Here is a 13,608-nt window from a genome sequence, read left to right as displayed (position 1 = left end):
TCTCATTATCCATCAACTATTCCCACATTCTATCAGTCATCTACAAACTAGGCATAGCTTACTGGAGCCATTTAACCTACCATCTGACTATTTTTGGGATGGGGAGGAATTGAGAGCACCCAGGGAAAGCCTATACTCTCCCATGGAAGCTCCACATAGATAGCATCAGAATTTATCATTGAACTTGGGTCATCGGTGCTTTGAGGCATAGTTCTGCTCGCTCCACAACTCTGTTTGTGTAGACAGTACATTGCTAATAACGGGCTTAGAGAGTGCCCTTGAAATACAGTCACTGAATCACACTGCATGGAAAGAGAGCTGTGGCCCAACTCATTCATTTGACCAAGATGAATATCCAAGCTAGACCTATTTGCTTCTGTTTGGTCCATATTAACTTTTCTTAACCATGTACCTAAATAAGAATGTCTGGCTCCTCAAACAAGTTTGCAGATCATAAGCAGCTAGCCACATAGTTGACATGGAGAGGAAAAATTTAGACTGCAGGAAGAAATCGATAGTCTTGTCACTTCTTGGAAGGAGTGGGCAGAGACAGTGGTAGCCTTTCTCCAGTACTTTGAGGTGCCTGCTGTAAGGTATCCACATCTCCATTGTATGTAGGAATGTGGAGTCCATCGTTGCCAGCTTATTGGCTTTGCCTTCTGACAACTCTTCCTCAAATAGCTAATGGCTATAATGACACAATGAAGGCCAAAGTGAATTTTAATCATTTTCTAGTTTTGCTTGGACGTGGATCCTAAGATATGGAAAGTGACCTATGATTTCCCTGGAAACTCAATTGACTGCAGATGCTGGAACCAGGAGCAATACACAAAATGCTGAAGGAATTCAATAGGTCAGATAGAATCTATGGAAGGAAATGGTAATCAACATTTTGGGTCAATACCTTACATCTGGACTGGAAAGAAAATATTAGTCAGCAACAAGTTGGAATTAGATATCCAAATGGGGACACAACACGAGCTTTTTTTGGAACTCTAAATTGACATCTTGTGAGGTGTGAAACTCGTCCAGTACAAAGTCAGGAGATCAATTCATAGACCATGCATCCGTAGTAACATTGTTCATAGAAATTCCTCACAAAAGCTGCTTACACTTTTGCCCAATTCTGTTTTAAATTTAAATACCTTTCTATCTTTTTAAAAAGGGTTAATTGAATTTGTAATCTTGTTAAGGGCCTGCTCCATTGCCCAATTTCCTCCCTAAAAATGTAGAAACATAGAAACATGCAAAATAGGTTCAGGAGTAGGCCATTTAGACCTTCGAGCCTGCACTGCCATTCAGTATGATCATGGCTGATCATCCAACTCAGAACCCTGTACCAGACTTCCCTCTATACCCCCTGATCCCTTTAGCCGCAAGGGCCATATCTAACTCCCTCTTAAATATTGCCAATGAACTGGCCTCAACTATTTCCTGTGGCAGAGAATTCCACAGGTTCACCACTCTCTGTGTGAAGAAGTTTTTCCTAATCTCAGTCCTAAAAGGCTTCCCCTTTATCCTCCAACTGTAACCCCTCATTCTGGACTTCCCCAACATCGGGAACAATCTTCCTGCATCTAGCCTGTCCAATCCCTTTAGGATTTTATACGTTTCAATAAGATCCCCCCTCAATCTTCTAAATTCCAATGAGTATAAGCCTAGTCAATCCAGTCTTTCATCATATGAAAGTCCTGCCATCCCAGGAATCAATCTGGTGAACCTTCTTTGCATTCCCTCTATGGCAAGAATGTCTTTCTTCAGATTAGGGGACCAAAACTGCACACAGTACCCCAGGTGTGGTCTCACCAAGGCCTTGTACAACTGCAGTAGTACCTCCCGGCTCCTGTACTCGAATCCTCTTGCTATGAATGCCAGCATACCATTCGCCTTTTTCACCGCCTGCTGTACCTGCATGCTCACTTTCAATGACTGGTGTATAATAACTCCCAGGTCTCGTTGCACCTCCCCTTTTCCCAATCGGCCACCATTCTGTTTTCCTGCTTTTGCCACCAAAGTGGATAACCTCACATTTATCCACATTAAATTGCATCTGCCATGACTTTGCCCACTCACCAAACCTACCCGAGTCACCCTGCATCCTCTTAGCATCCTCCTCACAGCTAATACTGCCGCCCAGCTTCGTGTCATCCGCAGACTTGGAGGTGCTGCATTTAATTCCCTCATCCAAGTCATTAATATATATTGTAAACAACTGGGGTCCCAGCACTGAGCCTTGTGGTACCCCACTAGTCACTGCCTGCCATTCTGAAAAGGTCCCGTTTATTCCCACTCTTTGCTTCCTGTCTGCCAACCAATTCTCTATCCACATCAATACCTTACCCCCAATACTGTGTGCTTTAAGTTTGCACACTAATCTCCCGTGTGGGACCTTGTCAAAAGCTTTTTGAAAATCCAAATATACAACATCCACTGGTTGTCCCCTATCCACTTTACTAGTTACATCCTCAAAAAATTCTATGAGATTCGTCAGACATGATTTTCCTTTCAAAAATCCATGCTGACTTTGACCGATGATTTCACCGCTTTCCAAATGTGCTGTTATCACATCTTTGATAACTGACTCGAGCATTTTCCCCACCACCGATGTTAGGCTTACCGGTCTATAATTCCCTGGTTTCTCTCTCCCTCCTTTTATAATAATTAAAACAGTTCAATTTTCTATTTACTTTTTCCAGATCTCTACAATTATACGAACAGTTTCATTCTCATTGGTTCAGTTCTTTGTTAATAATGGTGCTGAAGCTCCTTCGTTTTTTACCCCTTTGCTAACAGCCACTCCTTTGCTTCATTTCCACTGATATTTCTATTCTTTTTTCATCATTGCTTGATAATTGTTATCAATTTGGGTGGGCCAGCTCTGTGGTGTATTACAAGGGTGGCTTACGCTCTGCAGAGGAAGTCATCTGATGGGCTTGCTGTCACTGAACCTGCCATCCATTGAGTATTTCAGTAACCGACCCTTTTAGCCCATTTCCTCATTCATTTCCTCTGGGATTGTAGTGTGGCCTCAATATCCCAAATACAATTAATTACTGAAATTTCTTCATGCCGTGCTTTACAGATGTCCATTTGTAAATTGTTGACAATTTCCAAAATGAATAATTTAACAGTTGTCCTTTCCTAATGATTATTCCAAACAAAGCTCTATTATGTAACATGATAACAAAAATTGAACTTGTTACGTTGCGATTTGTATTCCCTGATGCAAGGTTTTGACCTGAAACATCAATAATTCCTTTCGTCCCACAAATGCTGCTCAACCCACTGAGTTCCTACAGCTGATTGTTCATTGCTTGTGTTTTGATTGTTCTCTGGATCTTTTAAATATTGAGTTCAGTTGTTCACAACAGATTGTATTTCCTACCATCTTGCTTCCTTCCATCATCTGAAACTTTCATTTTTGTTTTGTTCAGGGGATGAGGGTGCTGTTGGTTTGGCAGGTAATTATTGCCTATGAACTGTGTGACTTGATGATAAAGTCAACCTCGTTACCTTAAGTGTAGAGTCATATAGAGGCCTGACTAGATAAAACGGCAGCTTGTTCTTCTTAAAGATTTGTAGCAAAATGCTGTTATTTTGTTTTTACTCCATTCTAGTGGTTTCATGGTGATAGCCAATATTTAAACTGGTAAATAGGTAAATTATTTTATTATTGTTAAATGCATCAAGGTACAGTGTAAAACGTTGTTTTGCATGATATCCATACAGATCGATTCATTACAATGGTGTATTGAGGTAGTGCAAGGGAAAAGCAATAACACCATGCAGGATAAAGTGTTACAGTTACAGAGAAAGTACAGTGAGGGAGAAAATAAGGTAGAATATGTGGTCAAGGGACTATCTTATCATATAAGAGGACCATTCAATTCTCTTATAACAGTGGGATAGATGCTGTTCTAGTGGTATGAGCTTTTAGGCTTTTATATCTTCTGCCCAATGTGAGGGGGAGAAGACAGAATATTAAATTTTAATTCCGATTTATAAATTTACTAGAATGCAACTGTAACATTTGTCATGGTGGGATTTGAGCACTAGCCCAGTAACATAACTCAAGCAATTTAATAATTTAAAGTAAATTACATTAATTATTGAAGCACACAAACTACATGAGTTAAGTTACTGGGTTTAGTGACTTGGAGACAAGCTCAAGTCCTACCATGGCAAATATAAAATTTGAATTCAAGTAGTTTCATAAATCTGGAACTAAAATCTACCGTAAGTGATGACCATGAACTATAGGAATTACTTATTTACGGTCTTAATATTGTTTCTCATTGGTATATTTTCAGTTATAAGATATACCATATTCTCTGGTCCCTATAGTAATTTTGAAAATCTACCTTGTTTTTCCATTTATACACATTCTTTTATAAACTCTGTCATGGATTTGGAACTTGTCCATCCCGAGGACAGCACACTTATTATTCTTGGCCTTCACATTTATTTTGATATGAAATCTAACTACGCAGGGATCATTAAAATATGAGGGCACCACCTACTTCCAGGTTACCAGTCATTTCTGGTAGCCTGCTGAGTGTTCAATCTAATTGAACATCTGTCCTAGAATCCAACTTCAATAACAAATTCTGTGTAAACAGGAAGCTAATTATTTTACACTTTATAATATGCAATGATCTTCTTTTTATGCTTTTGCAGCTTCTTTCACTTAACAGATCAGATTTCGAGCATAAGAAAATAGAATCTGATTAATATCTATTACCACTGTCTTATAAGATATGAAATTTATTGTTTTGCAGTAGCTGTTTAGTGCAAAGATACAAAATATCAAGATGAATAAATAATGCAAAAAAGAAGCAAAAAAGGTAGCATCCATGGGTTCATGGACCATTCAGGAATCTGATCTGATGGCGGAGGGGAAGAATGGGTCTTCAGTCTCCTGTATCCCTTCCTTAACGGTAGTAACAGAGAAAGGACATGTCCTGGAGGGTGAGAGTTCTTAGTGATGGGTGCTAACTTCTTGAGGCATCACCTCTTGGAAATGTCCTTAATGATGGAGAGGGTAGTACCCATGATGGAGTTGGCTGAATCGACACTCCTCTGCAACCACGAGTGATCTGATGCATTGGAGCCTCCATATCAGGCTATGGTACAACCAGTCAGAATGCTCTCTGCCATATATCTATACAAATTTGTAAGAGTCCGACAACAAACCAAATTTTGTCCAACTTCTAATGAAGTAGAGCCACTGGCATGGCTTCATAATTGCATCAATATGCTGGGCCCAGGGTAAACCCTCCAAGATTTGATACCCAGAAACTTAAAACTGCTTGAACTGTGGATATGGATTGATTAATCTGAATGCCATATCATCGAATCACAAAAATTTAATGCCTTTCGGCCCATCGTATCCATGAAGCATTACTGAGCATCTAATCCCAACATCTCTTTGATCTAATACCATTAGGAAGGAGGTACAGGAGCATCAGGTCTGTGACCATCAAACTGGGTAACAGCTTCTTTCCACAGACTGTGGGACTGATGGCAGAGACTAATGAATATCCTGCTGTTATGTTTTGTAACTTCAAAACATTAAATTAATTTAAAGGAGTCACAGGAGTCTGGGAATACGGGTGTAGTTCGAGCTTACTTTAAGTAAGGCATGCACGTATCATGTACTAGTTTGATGATATATGAAATTACCGTATTTTTACATATACCCCATAATTATTTAAATAAATAAGAATGCTTAGTCAATCAACATATATATACAAGATTACTCAACTCTTATTGAAATATCAAATACACAACACCTCCCACCACCGAGGTCTCATCACCAGGGCAGCGAGCTATTTTACTGTTTCCTATACTGTCGGCCTGTGCTTCACGCAGCATGAACTTTGAATTATATTTAATAATTATAAATAATAAGTACTTTATTGATACCAAGTGGGAAATTTTTTCGTTACAGCTGCAACATTTAAAAATGCACTTGGTCAAAAAACTTCTCAGTTAAAAAATTAGGAATATTTTGAAATACATATAAAAATTTTGGTAAAATCATCACTTTAACTGCATGAATTCGGCCAGCTAAGGAAAGTGTAAGTGGATTCCATCTACAAAATAATTGCTTCATAAAATCCATTAAAGGAACCAAATTAGCTCTATAAAGGTCTCTGTAATCTTATTGGGAAAATTTATAATTTACTATTACAACAGTACAAATATTCTTCACTTAAGATTAAGCAAGATTGAGAAAGAGAGCCTAACATGACCTTGATAACAGAGGATTGGTTGCGAATTTTGAAGTTGGCTAACTCTTCTTCGATTTGTGCCAATCACTCTTTAATTCAGTTTAAAATTGTACATCGTTACTATTTGACAAAGGAGAGACTGTCTAAAATATTTCCTAATGTTGATAGTCAGTGTGATAGATGTAAAACCGAGACATTGACACATATGTTTTGGTCGTGTTCTGTATTGAAACAGTTTTGGAAATCTATTTTCTCTACAATTTCTAAAGCTTTAAAAATTAATTTACAACCTAATAAATTGACAGTTTTGTTCGGTATAATCCCTCAATATATTCATGGTATTTCTATATCAGACCAACATGTAATTGCATTTGTTACATTATTGGCCAGAAGGGCTATTTTATTGAAATGGAAAGATGCCTCTGCTCCCACGTTGATACAATGGTTCTCTCAGCTGATGCTATGTCTTAGTTTGGAGAAAATCAGAAGTCGAACTTTCGATCCTTGATTTGACTTTGAGAAAAGGTGGGGTTCTTTTGCCCGCTACTATCATCTGATTTGAGTTAATTAATATGTTTTCCTTTTGATTCTTGGTTAAATGGATTTGAGTTGGCGGATTGATGTTTTTCTTTTGTGGAAGCTTGTATGGTATATAGCTTCAGGGTTGTGCTCCCAATGGGTTTTTTTTGTTAGCAGGAGTTTTTTTTTGTTTTAGTTAGTAGGGGTTCTTTTTTCCAAAAAAATTATTTTAACACTTTATTTTTTTCTTCTTATTATTGATATATTGCTTAGCTTTGTTAATCAGTTATTTGGTAATTTAATTCCTGTGCATATGTATATATTGACATGTTGACTTGATTAATGTATTTTTTGTTGAGCTTCAATAATAATTAATAAAAAAGATTTAAAAATGAAAAATAAAAACACACTTAGTAGTGTGCAGACTTAACTAATAATAAAGTACATAATAATATAAACAATAATAATTTACCAATGTGCAATAACGTGCAATAATAATGTACAATAATAAAACAGAGACTATTGTACTATGATATATGTTCTCCTGTCGAATAGAGATGAACTGTTGTATATACTTATTGCATTTGGTAGGAAAGATATTCTGTAACGATCCTTGTGACTTATTTGTGATAATATTTTGTTTTATGTGCTGTGTGATATATGTTTTGTTTTGTGGGTGCACCATGGTCTGGAGGAACATTGTTTTGTTTGGTTGTATATACTGTATGTAAAGTCAGATGACAATAAACTTGAACTTGAAAAGTGGATTATCCCTCCTTCCAGCTGTCAGTCTATATTGCTGTAGGTTATGGGCCTTTCAGAACTCATCCAGATCCTTCTTAAATCTAGTGCAGACTTCTACATTTATCACCCTTTCATATTGTGAGCCCCAAACACTGACCTCTTGGTCATCAACATCTTCTTTACTCCTCTTCAATCTTTTCACCAGTTAACTTACATTCATGTCCCTTCTTGTTACTGACCTTACTGCTAAAGGACATAGTTTCCTTGTTATCGTTTCTAGCTTTCCCATAATCTTATATAACCAGACCAAAAATAAAAAGTGGATGAGATACATGTGAAAAAAAAAAGTTGACCATACTAACTCAAAGAGTGCAGAAGATAACAAATATATGCATAATGGATGCTTGGGTCTTTCCCAAGTATGACCGGCACATTTATTGACCATAATAAAATACCCTTGCTATGTAAGTGAATGGCAGAATTGGAGGATGGGAAGTTGTTGATAAACGTGAAGAAAATAATTTGGGATTAATATAAGATTAGCATAAATGGATTGTTGAGGGTTGCCCAGAGCTTGTTGGGCTCTCTTTGACTACAATCCCATGAAATAACATCAGAGAGACCGAGGAGCAAATTAACAGAATTTAGAATCCTGTTAGCTGAAGTCCTAGCTGGCAGAGGTAGTGAGAAGAACAAAAGGTTATAAATTGAGAGCAGATGTCTGGAGGAGACAGCAGAGAAAGCAAAGATAGATTTAATACAAAGGTGACATTTTTAAAAATGGAGGTGTTCCTTCACTGAGAGGTGATATATTTCAACAAGTACAGCTATCACTACAAAATAAATCAACAAGTTGTTACCACATTATTGTTTGTGGGATCTCACTGTGCACAAATTGAGTGCTGATTTTCCTATATCACTACCAAGCCCAGACCTTCATTGGCTGAAAGCACCTTGGGATGTCCTGAGGCTGTGAAAAATTTTTATTCCTTTTTTTTTCCTTACAGAAATGGTAAACATCAATTCTTTCAAGGCTGATAAGAAATAATGTAGAGGATGACAGCAACACACACACAAAATGTTGGAGGAATTCAGCAGGCCAGGCAGCATCAATGGAAAAGAGCGAACTTTTAACATTTCAGGCAAACCCCTTCATCAGAGTATGACAGTTCATCTTTACTAAGCACCCTATAAAATAGAGAAGTGCTTGCTTGCTGAACAATTGAATAATGATTTTCTTGCATTACTATCAAAATTATAGTGGGATACTGAACACAAATTACTAGCAAAACCTAATTTATAATTATCATCTGCATATCAACTTCAGAATTGCATTGTAATCATTCTGAAGTAGTTTGTTACTTCTTGGGTTTACAACATGTAGAGGGGCCACAAGCAAGAGAAAATCTGAAGATGTTGGAAATCAAAGTAACATACACAAAATGTTGGAGGTACTCAGTAGGCCAGGCAGCATCTATGGAAAAAATTAAACAGTCGAACTTTCAGGCTGACAACCTTCATCAGGTCCTGGTGAAGGGTCTCAGCCTGAAACATTGACTGTTTAATCTTTTCGATAGATACTGCTGAGTTCCTCCAGCAGTTTGTGTGTATTAAAATGTAGAGGGTTTTTTTAACTAAATTATACTGACAGCTAAGCTTAAGGTATTTATGCTTCAAATAAAAAATATAGTGTCTATGGGTTATAGATACAGATGTGGTCCGTATGGGTGTCGAAATTTTAAAATTGGATATGTTCCTACACTGGGAGCTGCTATATGTTAGCAAGTACAGGGGTTGCTGTAGGATTGTTTGAAGCATAGAACATCTCTGCCCTTGGAAAGGGAGGAATGGGCTGTCCCAGATATTAGATCTCATTTCTGTGACGCTAGTGAGATGTAGTGAGCCTACGGAAGAGTGACTGAATATTATGCTGCCTGCTGCGAGTGAGGACCAGGGCGGAGGGGTTCTGGAAAACAATCATAGAGCAAGGAAGGCAGGAAAAGTTGGGATTCAAGAGGCCCAAGTGGACTCAAAGGGAAAAAAACAAAGATGATTGCTTTGTAATTGGGAGGGTTTAGGAGTATGAGAATTGGCGAGCAGCTTCCTATTCAATTGGTTAAATGTTTAATTCTTACCTTAATAGTCACAGAGTGTCTGAATGCCTAGCTTTAGCAAAGCCATTTTGTCCTTACTCAGTGTAGCAGTTGGTGCACTGTTGATGAGGAATATGTGGCTGTTTTCCATATGTTCATTGGTGTGCAGAGATTGGAGAATAGTTGTGCTTAGAGGTGAGTTATTGCAGGTCTGATCATTTACCTTACACTAGCAGCCCTGTGAAGAGCCGTTGAGGATCTGCAGTCTATTGCATTGTTCTCTTGGACTTCACATGGCCATGAAGTTCAGTGGTAGATCAGGAGGTCAGGAGCACTGGTGTCTGACTTTGGACATAGGTACCTGACTGCAGTCGGATTGAAGACTGAAGTGCTGAACCACGGGTTTCTTACAAATGGTGGTTCTCCATGGAAGTGCTGACTGAAGACAACTACAGTGCAGCTCAAAGAATCCAGCAACAGCTGAGGAGGGTCCTGGTAAGTACTGAGGATCTTGAGTCATTCATTGGGAATATGCAAATCACCAGACGCAGCAGGAACTGACCTGCTCCTATTGCACCAACTTTCCTATTCCATCATACATATCTTGCCTTACATTTTATTATGTTAGATCTGGCTGCTCCCATCAGAAGGACACAAAGGCTTTTGAAAAAGTCTACAGAAGAGGTCTATCAAGATTCTGACACAAGATACTGAAGATTCTAAAATCTGAAGCAACATACAAAATGCTGGGGTAACTCAGCATGAATTCAGTCTTGACCTGAAATGTTGACTATCTAATTCACGCACTTGACCTTACCAGGGTGCCACCTGGATTTCAGAGTCTGAGCTGTAAGGTTGGACAAACCTGGGTTGTTTTCTTTGGATTATCTGAGGCTGAGCAGAGGCATGAGATAGGCTTATAAAATTGTGTGCAGCATAAACAGGGTAAATAGTTAGTATCTTTCTCCCAGGGTGGTAGTGTGAAATACTAATGGAAATACCTTTCAGTTCAGGCAGTTAAGCTTAAAGGAAATGTGAGGGAAAGTTTTATTTTTGTTTAACACAGATCGGTACTTAGAATAGAGTATTGTTCGTTTAGAATGGAGATGAGGAGGAATTTCTTTAGCCAGAGTGTGGTGAATTGTGGAATTAATTGCTCCAGTCAGCTGTGGAGGCCAAGTTATTGGGTATAATTAAGGTAAATGGTGATAGATTCTCGACTGGTCAGGGCATGAAGGGATATGGGGAGAAGACGGGAGACTGGGGCTGAGAGGGTATATGGAACAACTATGATGAAATGGAGGAGCAGACTTGATGGGCCAAATACTATTATGTCTTATGGTCTTAAGGTCTTATGATAATTGCAACAAGCTGTTAGGGGTGGTAATGGAAGCAATCACAATAGCGGCACTGAACCAGAGGGGATAACTTCAATCGTCCCATCACTGAACAACATACCGGCTCACTTTCAAGGACTCTTCACCTCATGTTGTGTATATTTATTGCTTATTTATGATTATAATTTCTTTTGTTTTCTCTTTCTTTTCGTATTTGCACAGTTTGCCATTTTGTTTTTGTACATTGGCTGTCGTCCACCCTGCTGGGTGTGGTCTTGCATTGATTCGATTGTGCTTCTTGTATTTGCTGTGATTGCCTGCATGAAAATGATCGTAGGGTTGTATATAGTTATCAACACTGCATGTACTTTGATAATAAATTCACTTTGAACATTGATTTCAGAGACTGTAGACAGACACATGAAATGGAGATAATGGAGGGAAGCGGATCTAGTGCAGCAGAAGACATAAACTTGTAGTTTAATTTAGTTTCATATATGGCACAGATATAATGGGGCAAAGGGACTGCTCCTAAGCTCGACTATTCCATGTTCAACGTGGCAGAGTCTGCAGATCCCACATTAGCCTCTAGAACTCTCACCACTAGAGTAAAAACAAATCACCTTTAACCCTTGGGACTTCCTAAACCTACATAAACTAAATCAACTCACCCTTTAATAACTTGGTTTTTGATTGTCATTCCAGTTTTGTAAGAGAGCCTTATAATTAATCCAATGTCAGTTATCTTGAGTTACCAAATTACCTTTAAGATGAAAGCCTATATAGAATAAAAGGGAAAATGCATTCCTTGTGAAAACAAAACTAAATGTACCAGTTATCCATGTCAATATTTTTTGGTAAATAATAATAATGCTATTATTAAGGGCATGTCTAGTCAAATTTAGATTAACTTCACCATACATGCGCTCCTTGAGCTTTGTTTTATCAACCAAACTGGTGACTAAGCAACAGAATACTCCCACCTCTGAATCAGATCAATTGGACATCCTCCAAGCCACCTGACAACTATAAATTCAAAGTTGGCTACTGAACTAAAGCTAAACTGTTTCTAATTAAAAAGAAGGCCACAGTTGTGTTTTAGATGGTAGAGGAAAGGAAAACAGAAATTGGCTTTTGTTAAAGGAACTTTATTGCTATAAAAAGAAATGAGTCAGTCAAAGCAACTGGGGAATAATCATATTTCTTGAAATTGAAATAATTGGCTTCAACCTGAATTAAGTTCTAAGGGGTAAGGAAAAGGTCAGGAAAGCAATAAAATGGGCTCCATAGGAGTTTGGATTGTTAGGAGAGCAATGAATAAACGTTGGGCTTTATAGTCAAGTTCATAATTTATGTATGAGGAGAGAATAAATCACAATTAAAGCATATATGTCATGTGCGATCCACTGGATGTTTGAGGGGTCCAAGTGAAATGTAGCTCCCAAACATTAGTTATTCCCTCTCGTGCCAAAAATCTTCTGGGAAGTGAGGATTCTAGATCCTACATCCCTGAAGGTGCTTTGTGATGGAAAGTCGAGGAGAAAGGGTCAATGGGAGAGATGTCTTGGAAGGAGAACTAGATGCCAGAACCCATCTTGTTGGCTGAACTGTCTAACATTTGAACAGCAGTGGTCCATTTTGAGAATGATTATCGGGAGTCAATTGGTGAAGAGCAGTTCTGGTCACTGGGGTGGCAACAGAGTATGACGCATTGCAAAAATGAGGACATAAGTGTTTGAAAAAGTGGATTCCAGCAGCAGAGGAATGTCCACTTTGGAGCTGAGATATTGAAGATGACTTTCACTGAATGGAACTAATCTGCAATAAATAAAATGGTATCACAAATAGTGAAACTTCCTTCTTGTAGTCTGGAAAAGGCTCCCTTGGTTCACTGATACCCTTCAGGGGAATAAATATGCTGCCCTAACCTTGTTTGGCCTGGGATTCACCCTGAGTTTCACAGCAATGGAATTATTTTTTTACCTCCCTCTTGTGCCCCAGTATACCATTCAATTCAAGGCAGAAAAGAATGCTGGATTGTGCATTGGAATACAGCGTCTTTAAGTTCTGATTTTTATTTATCTTACCTAGAGGTATAGCATGATAACAGACCCCCCTGGCCCGATGAGCCAGCACTGCCTAATTACACCTATGTGACCAATTAACCTGCTGACCTGAATGTCTTTGCAATATATGAGGAAACTGGATCATCCGTAAGAAATCCATGCAGAGGAGAGCACGCAAATTCCTTTTAAATGGCATGGAAGTGACCCTGGATCACTGGCACTGTAGCAGCTTTACACTCACTGCTACACTACCATGCTGCCCACTGATTCTGAATTTCTTATTGTCTTGTTACTTGGGATATCTTTTTCTGGATTTCTGTATAATGTGCTCCTTATTTTCCAATGAGTTATCGACCGAAACCCCAAAGGTTTCAGTTGCTAGTAGCTCTGAAGGAAAGATACATTCCATGATCTATAGTGTCATTAAATGGACAATTCTCCCTTCCCTCGACGTTCCCTCCCCTGAGGTCAAGTGCCTGAATCAGCTTTCTGATAACTCAGCAGTGATTCCTAGCACAACATAATCTGGAAAACATTGCTTTTACTGTATGTGCAAAATAGCTTTAAAATATACTCAGACGGATTCACGGCAACGTATCCAAAATTCAGTACGAAC

Source organism: Mobula birostris, chromosome 1 (genome assembly GCF_030028105.1).
Source record: "Mobula birostris isolate sMobBir1 chromosome 1, sMobBir1.hap1, whole genome shotgun sequence".
Lineage (NCBI taxonomy): Eukaryota > Metazoa > Chordata > Chondrichthyes > Myliobatiformes > Myliobatidae > Mobula > Mobula birostris.
This window is presented reverse-complemented; position numbering follows the sequence as displayed.